Raw genomic sequence first — 10,000 nt, 5'->3', positions numbered from 1 at the left:
TTTGTGTTGGAGTGTGTGTGGGTGTCTTTGTGTTGGAGTGTGTGTGGGTGTGTTTGTGTTGGAGTGTGTGTGGGTGTGTTTGTGTTGGAGTGTGTGTGTGTGGGTGTTTGTGTGAGAGTGTGTGTGTGTGGGTGTGTGGGTGTGTGTGTGTGTGTGGGTGTGTGGTCTTTGTGTTGAGTGTGTGTGGGTGTCTTTGTGTGGGAGTGTGTGTGGGTGTCTTTGTGTTGGAGTGTGTGTGGGTGTGTGTGTGTTTGTGTGTGTGTGTGTGTGGGTGTCTTTGTGTTGGAGTGTGTGTGTGGGTGTCTTTGTGTTGGAGTGTGTGTGGGTGTCTTTGTGTTGGAGTGTGTGTGGGTGTCTTTGTGTTGGAGTGTGTGTGTGTGGGTGTCTTTGTGTTGGAGTGTGTGTGTCTTTTGGGTGTGTGTCTTTGTGGTGTGGTGTGTGTGTGTGGGTGTCTTTGTGTTGGAGTGTGTGTGGGTGTCTTTGTGTTGGAGTGTGTGTGGGTGTGTTTGTGTTGGAGTGTGTGTGGGTGTGTTTGTGTTGGAGTGTGTGTGGGTGTGTTTGTGTTGGAGTGTGTGTGGGTGTCTTTGTGTTGGAGTGTGTGTGGTTTGTTTTGTGTTGGGGTGTGTGGGGGTGGGTTTGTGTTGGGGTGTGTGTGTGGGTGTCTTTGTGTTGGGGTGTGTGTGGGTGTCTTTGTGTTGGAGTGTGTGTGTGTGTTTGTGTTGGGGTGTGTGTGGGTGTCTTTGTGTTGGGGTGTGTGTGGTGTTGTCTTTGTGTTGGGTTGTGTGGTGTCTTTGTGTTGGGTGTGTGTGTGGTGTTTGTGTTTTGTGGTGTGGGTGTCTTTGGTGTGTGGGGGTGTGTGGTGTCTTTGTGTGGAGTGTGTGTGTGTGGTGGGTGTTGTGTGTGGGTGTGGGGTGTCTTTGTGTTGGAGTGTGTGTGAGTTGGTGTGTGTGTGTGTGTCTGTGTGTGGGAGTGTGTGTGTGTGTCTTGTGTTGGAGTGTGTGTGTGTCTTTGTGTTTGGGTGTGTGTGGGGTGTGTGTTGGTGTGTGTGGGTGTGGTGGGTGTCTTTGTGTGGTGTGTGGGTGTCTTTGTGTTGGAGTGTGTGTGGGTGTGTTTGTGTTGGAGTGTGTGTGGGTGTGTTTGTGTTGGAGTGTGTGTGGGTGTGTTTGTGTTGGAGTGTGTGTGGGTGTGTTTGTGTTGGAGTGTGTGTGGGTGTGTTTGTGTTGGAGTGTGTGTGGGTGTCTTTGTGTTGGAGTGTGTGTGGGTGTGTTTGTGTTGGAGTGTGTGTGGGTGTGTGTGTGTGTGTGTGTGTGTGTGTGTGTGGGTGTCTTTGTGTTGGAGTGTGTGTGTGTGTGTGGGTGTCTTTGTGTTGGAGTGTGTGTGGGTGTCTTTGTGTTGGAGTGTGTGTGTGTGGGTGTCTTTGTGTTGGAGTGTGTGTGGGTGTCTTTGTGTTGGAGTGTGTGTGGGTGTCTTTGTGTTGGAGTGTGTGTGGGTGTCTTTGTGTTGGAGTGTGTGTGTGTGGGTGTCTTTGTGTTGGAGTGTGTGTGGGTGTCTTTGTGTTGGAGTGTGTGTGTGTGGGTGTCTTTGTGTTGGAGTGTGTGTAGGTGGGTGTCTGTGTTTATGTATATTCGTGCATGTGTTTATGTCTATGTATGTGTATCTGTGTGTGAAAAAAATAATGAATTTAAACCACAAAGATGTGCTGTTAACGGAAGATCCCTATTCCATATATAAGAGTAAGTTCATGCTTTCATTCTGTATTCACAAGATAGAAACAATGAAGGAAACAAAAAAATATATATATACTGCTCACTATTTCATGTGAGCCATCTCTTGTACTATTATTATTATTGCAATAAGTTATGAATTATAAGAGCTATATCGCTCAGCAGGAGACAAATATAAAAACGAAAAGGATCCTCATGTGGTATATCATCATATATAGTGAATCATCTGTTTTTCTCAAATCGTTACAGTCACTTCAGAAATGTTCTACATGACTGTAGTAAAATTGTTAACCGACTTTAAGAGAATGTAATAGTCTAACAAAATACTGATATATCATGAAAATCATGCTTACTTCCACAAATTAAAAGTCATTAACTAATGAAATTAATCGGGGAATATAGCATACAAGGCACAAATTATGACGTAGTTGACCTCGAGAAAACAGATTGGCTGCGTTGGCGTCCAAATTGCCCAAAGGAGCCAAATGCCACGGGTCAGATACAGGGTTCAGTTAGGTCACTGAAAAGCTGAGTCACGCTGGGGAACTTTTTTGTATAGCAATAGGCAGACCCCACAACACATAATAAAGTCAGTATCATACGGTTATGAAGTTTATAAAATAACATACAGTAACGATGGCCCAGACGGTGAAAACTTGTAAGAACAGAAAATACAAGGAGAGACAATGAACGAATTACAAGACACAGATAAACAACAATAACAACAACAACAACAGCATAACCAAAGCTCGACATTTTTTCTTTTCTTTTACTTCTCGCCTCACGACTTCTTGCCTCACGACTTCTTGCCTCACGACTTCTTGCCTCACGACTTCTTGCCTCACGACTTCTTGCCTCACGACTTCTTGCCTCACGACTTCTTGCCTCACGACTTCTTGCCCCACGACTTCTTGCCTCACGACTTCTTGCCTCACGACTTCTTGCCTCACGACTTCTTGCCTCACGACTTCTTGCCCCACGACTTCTTGCCTCACGACTTCTTGCCTCACGACTTCTTGCCTCACGACTTCTTGCCCCACGACTTCTTGCCTCACGACTTCTTGCCTCACGACTTCTTGCCTCACGACTTCTTGCCTCACGACTTCTTGCCTCACGACTTCTTGCCTCACGACTTCTTGCCTCACGACTTCTTGCCCCACGACTTCTTGCCTCACGACTTCTTGCCCCACGACTTCTTGCCCCACGACTTCTTGCCTCACGACTTCTTGCCTCACGACTTCTTGCCTCACGACTTCTTGCCTCACGACTTCTTGCCCCACGACTTCTCGCCTCACGACTTCTTGCCCCACGACTTCTTGCCTCACGACTTCTTGCCTCACGACTTCTTGCCCCACGACTTCTTGCCCCACGACTTCTTGCCTCACGACTTCTTGCCTCACGACTTCTTGCCTCACGACTTCTTGCCCCACGACTTCTTGCCTCACGACTTCTTGCCCCACGACTTCTTGCCTCACGACTTCTTGCCTCACGACTTCTTGCCTCACGACTTCTTGCCTCACGACTTCTTGCCTCACGACTTCTTGCCTCACGACTTCTTGCCTCACGACTTCTTGCCTCACGACTTCTTGCCTCACGACTTCTTGCCTCACGACTTCTTGCCCCACGACTTCTTGCCTCACGACTTCTTGCACGACTTCTTGCCTCACGACTTCACGACTTCTTGCCTCACGTTCTTGCCTCACGACTTCTTGCCCACTTTATCCGATGTGCGGTAATTCCTGTTGTTAACGAAGCTGGATAATGGGCGGCGGGTGATATGCCGTGGCTAATGTCCTTTGGCGATTTTCTTTGATTCTTTGTGCTTCGGATTCGGTCGCTGGTTCGAAGAATTTGTGGTCATGGATGACGAATAAAGGGAATATTTGCTGTACACATTTTGCGTCTGGATATGTAGTTCCTGGATGGTAGTCTCAGGGGGGTGGGGTGGGGGGGAGTGACTCTGCATTGCAAATCATGTGGTTGTGCTTTTCACGACAACGAACCATCAACGAGGACACGATATGGTTAAAAACACTATAAAACGCGTAAAAGACATTTGTTGAATGGTATATTGCTCCACCTCTTCTTTCGAGAGAGAGAGAGAGAGAGAGAGAGAGAGAGAGAGAGAGAGAGAGAGAGAGAGAGAGAGAGAGAGAGTATATATATATATATATATATATATATATATATATATATATATATATATGTATATATATATATATATATATATATATATATATATATATATATATATATATATACAATTATCATAACCACTGTCATAATAAAGATAATCACCATAATAGTTAGGATGATACTGATTATGATAATCACTATGATAATGATGATTATTATGATTATGATAATCACTATGATAATGATGATAATAATGATAATAAATCAAATCATTACACTGATAATTATGATACCAATAATGCTAATAACAATGAAATGACAACATGGTTATGTAAGATGGCATCTCGCAGCCTCCCATCTTCCGGTCATCTCCCGTAGTCTCGCCCATTTCCTTTTGCTGTTCGGTCATCGCCTGCTAGCTCATTTTCTATTCGTTTCTTTGTTTTTCTCTTTTTTAAGTTTTGTTCGTTTTACTCGCTTTTGTTTGAGTTTGCCCTTACACTCCGTACCTCTGTCTGTGATTTATTTAATAGTTTTTATTTCACGCTTCATTTTCAAGTTCCTTAGCCTGTTATACTATTTTTAATTACCATTCATTTTTGCCTTCTTTTTTAAAAGTCACTTTTTATTCCAGTAAATACTCACATCATGCATGATATTACTATTGTATTTTTTCTGTCTATATCATGATGATAGAATTTTTTTTTCTTTAATTCAATTTATTCTGAGGAGGACCAGATGTGATTTTTTGTAACGATGTAACGATTTGAAAGTTCATAAACACAACGTCAACACATTTTGATATCGTTAGAATATATTACAAAACCGATTTAATGTATCTTTACAGAATATGAATAGGTATCAAGAATGTTCATGCTATAACTATGATAAACGGTGTACGCCATGGCTTATGGCATCACGCAAACTATATATATAATGTATATAGGACTTATTCTCCAGGCAACCAGGCAACGCTGTGCTGCTATCCCCCTACTTTTTTTTTTTTTTTTTTTTTTTTTACCAGTCGATGGCATTTTCAGCCCATCAAAACATTACATCACCGTAATAATGCAAGCTAATTTTGTTTCCTCATTTTCTTTTATTTTAGATTTGGACATGATTCTTAATGAATAGTTATAAACATAAACCCATTTTTTTATTTACAGATTATACAGTACATCACATGTAATTATAATACTTAAGGACAGGGATGAAGTTTTTCTTTCTTTCTTTATTTTTTTTATATATGGAGACTTGATTTTGTTTAGATAATGTTAAATGCCTGATTAAAAGGAGTCATTTGGCTTTTACACGCTACTTATCCACAGAAATTAATTTGACATAAACTCGCTAATTATAGTGAGGGACCCTTGGTACCTAATGGCTAGAATAATGATGGTTACAATAATGACAACAGTAATAATAAAGATAATTGGTGATTATGATGATGATGCTGATGATTTTAAGAATTTTGATAATAATATTAATAAATGATAATATCAATAATAATGATAATAACAATGATGATGATGACAATGATTTTGATAATAGTAATAATAATGATGAATGATAATGTCGATAACAGTAATGGTAGTAATAATAATGATAATGATGGCAGAGGTAATAAGAATGATATTAATTATAATGATAAAGTTAATGATGGCAATAATAATGATAATGATGATGATGATAATAATGATATTCATAATAATGATAATAAGGAGGATAGTAATAGTAGTAAAAGTAATGAAAATAAGGACAATAACTATGATGATACTGATAATGATTGTAATGATAATGACAATAATCATACTAATAACAATAATGGTAATGATAATGACAATGATGATAATAATAACAATGTTTAAAATGTTAATAATGATGATGATGACAGTAGTGGTGGTAATAATGATGATAATAATAAAATTGATGATGGTAATAAAGATAACAATAAGAGTAAGGATAATGATAAAAATGGTAATAGTAAAAATAATAATGATAAAAGTAATAACAATAATGATAATAACAATGATGACGATGATAACAACAACATTAATACTACGACTAAAATCATCAAGAAAATGGTACTAATGATTATGATGATGATGTTAATAATATTTATAATGTTAATGATTATGATAATGATGATAATGATAATATAAGTAATGATGATAATAATAACATTAATAACGATAATAACAATGATGAAAGTGTTAGAAATAAACATGAGAATTACAATAACAATAACAATAATAGTAATATGATGATGATAACAATAATAATAGTAGTAATAGTATTGATAATATAATGATAGCAATAATGATAATGATGATAGCAATAATGATGATAATAATAATGATGATAATGATGAAGATGTTACTAATACTACTTCTACTACTGCTGCAACTAATAATAATAATAATAATAATATTAATAGTAATTATAATAATAGTTATAATAGTAATAATGATAGTAACAATAATTATGATAATAATAGTAATGATAATAATGATAATAACAATAACTACGATAATAAAAGTAACAATAATAATAATAGTGATAATTATAACATTGATAATATTATTAATGATAATGATAACAATAATGATAATAATAATGATATCAGTAATAATACAAATGGGACGATAATAATGTTAAATATGATGTCATGCTGAAAAAAATGCATTTATATGGAAGCGTATTCCTAAAACTTTTAATATATTGTGACGATTTAACAAAATACAAGTATTTTACTTTTACTGCAGACTATAATAACACTTTGTATTTATGTGTGGTATTTGCAATGGCGTTTCTCATTTTTATAATTTATTGGTGATGTTTAACCGTCTAATTGGTGCAGAGTATATTTGCAGAATGATAATTCGAAACGTGTAGACTACATGAAGAAATATACAACGTCAACACATTTTAATATTGTTAGAATATATTACAAAACCTATTTAATGTATCTTTACAGAATATGAATAGGTATCAAGAATGTTCATGTTATAACTGTGGTAAATGAATTAGGAACAGATAAAAAAAGACAAGATTTTACATGAGTTTACTTATAAAGTATGTATGTGTTCATGTACAAATATTCAGTTCGACTGAAATAACTCCAATTATAAACTGCCCTGACAACAGAACACAAGCGTCTATACATGATTGAGTGGTAATAAAAGAGAAATTTGCCAAGAAGTAACTTGCTGTACTACTTTATTTAATGGAAAAATGATCCTTTACGTTCTCAAGGGATACGAGTGTCGACGCTAACTTTTTTCTTGGTACAACAATTGAAATAGCAACGTGTATTTTCTGTCGACCAATCGCAGGTTGCTCGTGAAACCACACAAAAAATCTTCCTCTAATTTGCTCGCGTGATATTGACGGAAGCTCTTGTACTGTTTGTATTCCGATTGTAATATGTGCATGACTGCTGAAGTGAGACATAGTTCGTTGTAGTTCTAGGGAAGGGTTGCCAGAAGTGCGACAATTATTGTACAAGTACAATATTTATGTAATGCACAATAATTTAAGTGGAAATCAATGTTACCAAATATGATGTATTGTAGCAGTATTATATAAATCTAAATATTAAAAACACTGAAAAGTGCTTGATGCAAACTTTTCGTTAAGGGCAACTGGACAAATGCTTCCCTCCATATCTATGTAATGCATGTATCTCTTTCTCTCTCCGTCCGTGGTCGGCAGATGGGCTGGGCATCACGGTGGGTAAGGACCAAGACCAGATCAAGTCAACACTCGTTGTCACATTCTCTCACAAGTCAGCACACGCTGACACAGGCGGGCTCGCCTCAGTGCATATAAGCACGGCGGCGCATCTGCTCCGCAAATCTAGCTTATCCTTATCTTTACCTCTCTCCATACACACACACACACACACACACCGAAGTTCCTGTGGAAAAGGAAATCTCAGGTCTTGAGACTGATGCCATACTCTCACCTTGATTGCAACGGCTACTCAACTTGGCAATGAAGAAACACCACTTCCACTGTATACATAAATAGATCCCTACACAGACCGCATGTTTCCCTCTAGTCCAAATACAAGTTTGAGCACAAGCGGGACACATCTTAGGGGAATGGTCCATTGCTCCTTAATGGTTAAAGTTGTTTGTATACTATCGGTAGGATATCAATGATTTCCTATTTAGAGGATTGGATTTAGAACTGTCGTATTGTGATCTGAACCTGATTTTCTTCCAGGAGGAGATGGGACACCTGGCAGGAGTTCACTGGGATCCATCACCATAGACCTCCTCTTCTGAAGTCATCTCGGCTAAGGGTCTGTGTGATCTAAGCCTAGAAGTTGTAAGGGCACTTGGACGGGCGCTTTTAAGTGGTGGTCAGTCTGAAAAATCCCAAAAGAGAGCATTGCACTTCTACGTAGCTTCTTGGCTATGCGAATGGGGAGCAATAATTATATGCATTGTATGTAGTCATACTATTGTGCCAGATTATTCTCATAGTTTCTCTTTCATGATAACGCCAGACTAAATGGTCCCGTCCAATTATATTACCCAAACTTACTCCCTGTAATCACATGAAACATACTGTGAACCAATAATACCAATCTGATCAGTAGTGCGTGGTATCAGAACACTCCACGAACCGATACATTCTGAAAAAGAGAGTAAAAAATAAAAATAAAAATGTCACTGTGTCCTGAATTGACCAGTATAGAATCCTGCTGCAGCACTGAAATTCATGGAGTTAGTGGAGGATATTTCACGGAAAAGAGGAAATGGCATGGGCATTACTCATATTTAGGTTTATTAATTGCCCCATTCTGGTTGTCCTGCTGCTTGTAGGCCAAGTAGGCTATTTCAGGCGACCGCCTTCGAATGCTGGATGCTGTGTAAATCATTGAAAGTCTTCGTTTTTTATGGTTCGTTCATGGAGTCTCTGCTGTTTAAAATGTGTGGATTTATGACATCTACATTCTTGAAAAGTTGTCATAATTTCAGAGGCCACATTCACACTTGAAATATCACAAGCCAGTGTAAAAAGTTTGTCCAATAATGCATCTGTGAAATTTGTACTCGACTATGTTATCCTGCTGCTATACAATACTTTGAATAGAATAACTCGTTCACCTGAATATTTCACTTCCTGATGCACATCCCCACCCTGCCTTTCCCCGATCAGTATCATTGTTACCTCCAAAATAGTCCAAATCTTCGTCCACTTCGATCGCCATGTTGGCTGTTGGGTTTTCTTCATCAGAGTCGTATTCTGGCTCAAACTGATATGGTTCTATCCCAAACTTCCTCCACGACATTTCTGTCATCAATTTCTTTCGAAAAGTGCAATGATTCGGATGAAATCTCGACCGATTCGCAGTCCGTAAGTTTTAGTCAGCTGTTCAGCCGTTCACCTTCTGTGACGTCACAACATTTCCCGGATGGACGATTTGTTTCGCGCGCGCGATCGAAATCTTCCTTTTTTTACCAAAACAAATGCATCCATCCTTATTTCTAGTGTCATTCAACTATCTATAGATTGTTTAGTGTAAAATAAGGGGTGTTTAGTGATACCCTTTACGTTTTTGAACTGCGTTTTGCAAATATCGGCAGTATCTGTCTTGAGTTACTCCAAGATATATAGAATAAGTCTCAGGAGGCAGCTCCTGGTTGTCTATCATTATCATAACGGTTGGATTTACATGGCGGCTGTCCAATTGAAAAACTGGATATAGTGTATAGTGCTTAGTACTCTTTCTGCATTCCTAATATTGCTTGATTGATGTGCCAATGCCCAGTTATCTGAGTAACCAAATTTCTGGATATTCGTTTCAAAGATGTCACTAATAAATAAATATATATATATATATATATATATATATATATATATATATATATATATATATATATATATTTAGAGAGAGAGAGAGAGAGAGAGAGAGAGAGAGAGAGAGAGAGAGAGAGAGAGAGAAAGAGAGAGAGAGAGAGAGAGAATAGGACGGGGATAGGGATGGATCCTTCTGGCACCTTATTCTTTACCTCTCTGTTTTTGTTCTCGTAATTCTTATCCCTATTATTCTACCTGAGTCTCGCCAAGCCATCACGTAGCAATTAAGTGATGGATATATGAAGCCGCTCAAAAAAAAAAAAAAA

Source organism: Penaeus japonicus, unplaced genomic scaffold (genome assembly GCF_977035675.1).
Source record: "Penaeus japonicus unplaced genomic scaffold, GWHDUDI00000001_assembly GWHDUDI00000003, whole genome shotgun sequence".
In the NCBI taxonomy this organism is placed as follows: Eukaryota; Metazoa; Arthropoda; class Malacostraca; order Decapoda; family Penaeidae; genus Penaeus; species Penaeus japonicus.
The sequence above is the reverse complement of the archived record's forward strand: the minus strand, read 5'-3'. Positions refer to the sequence as shown.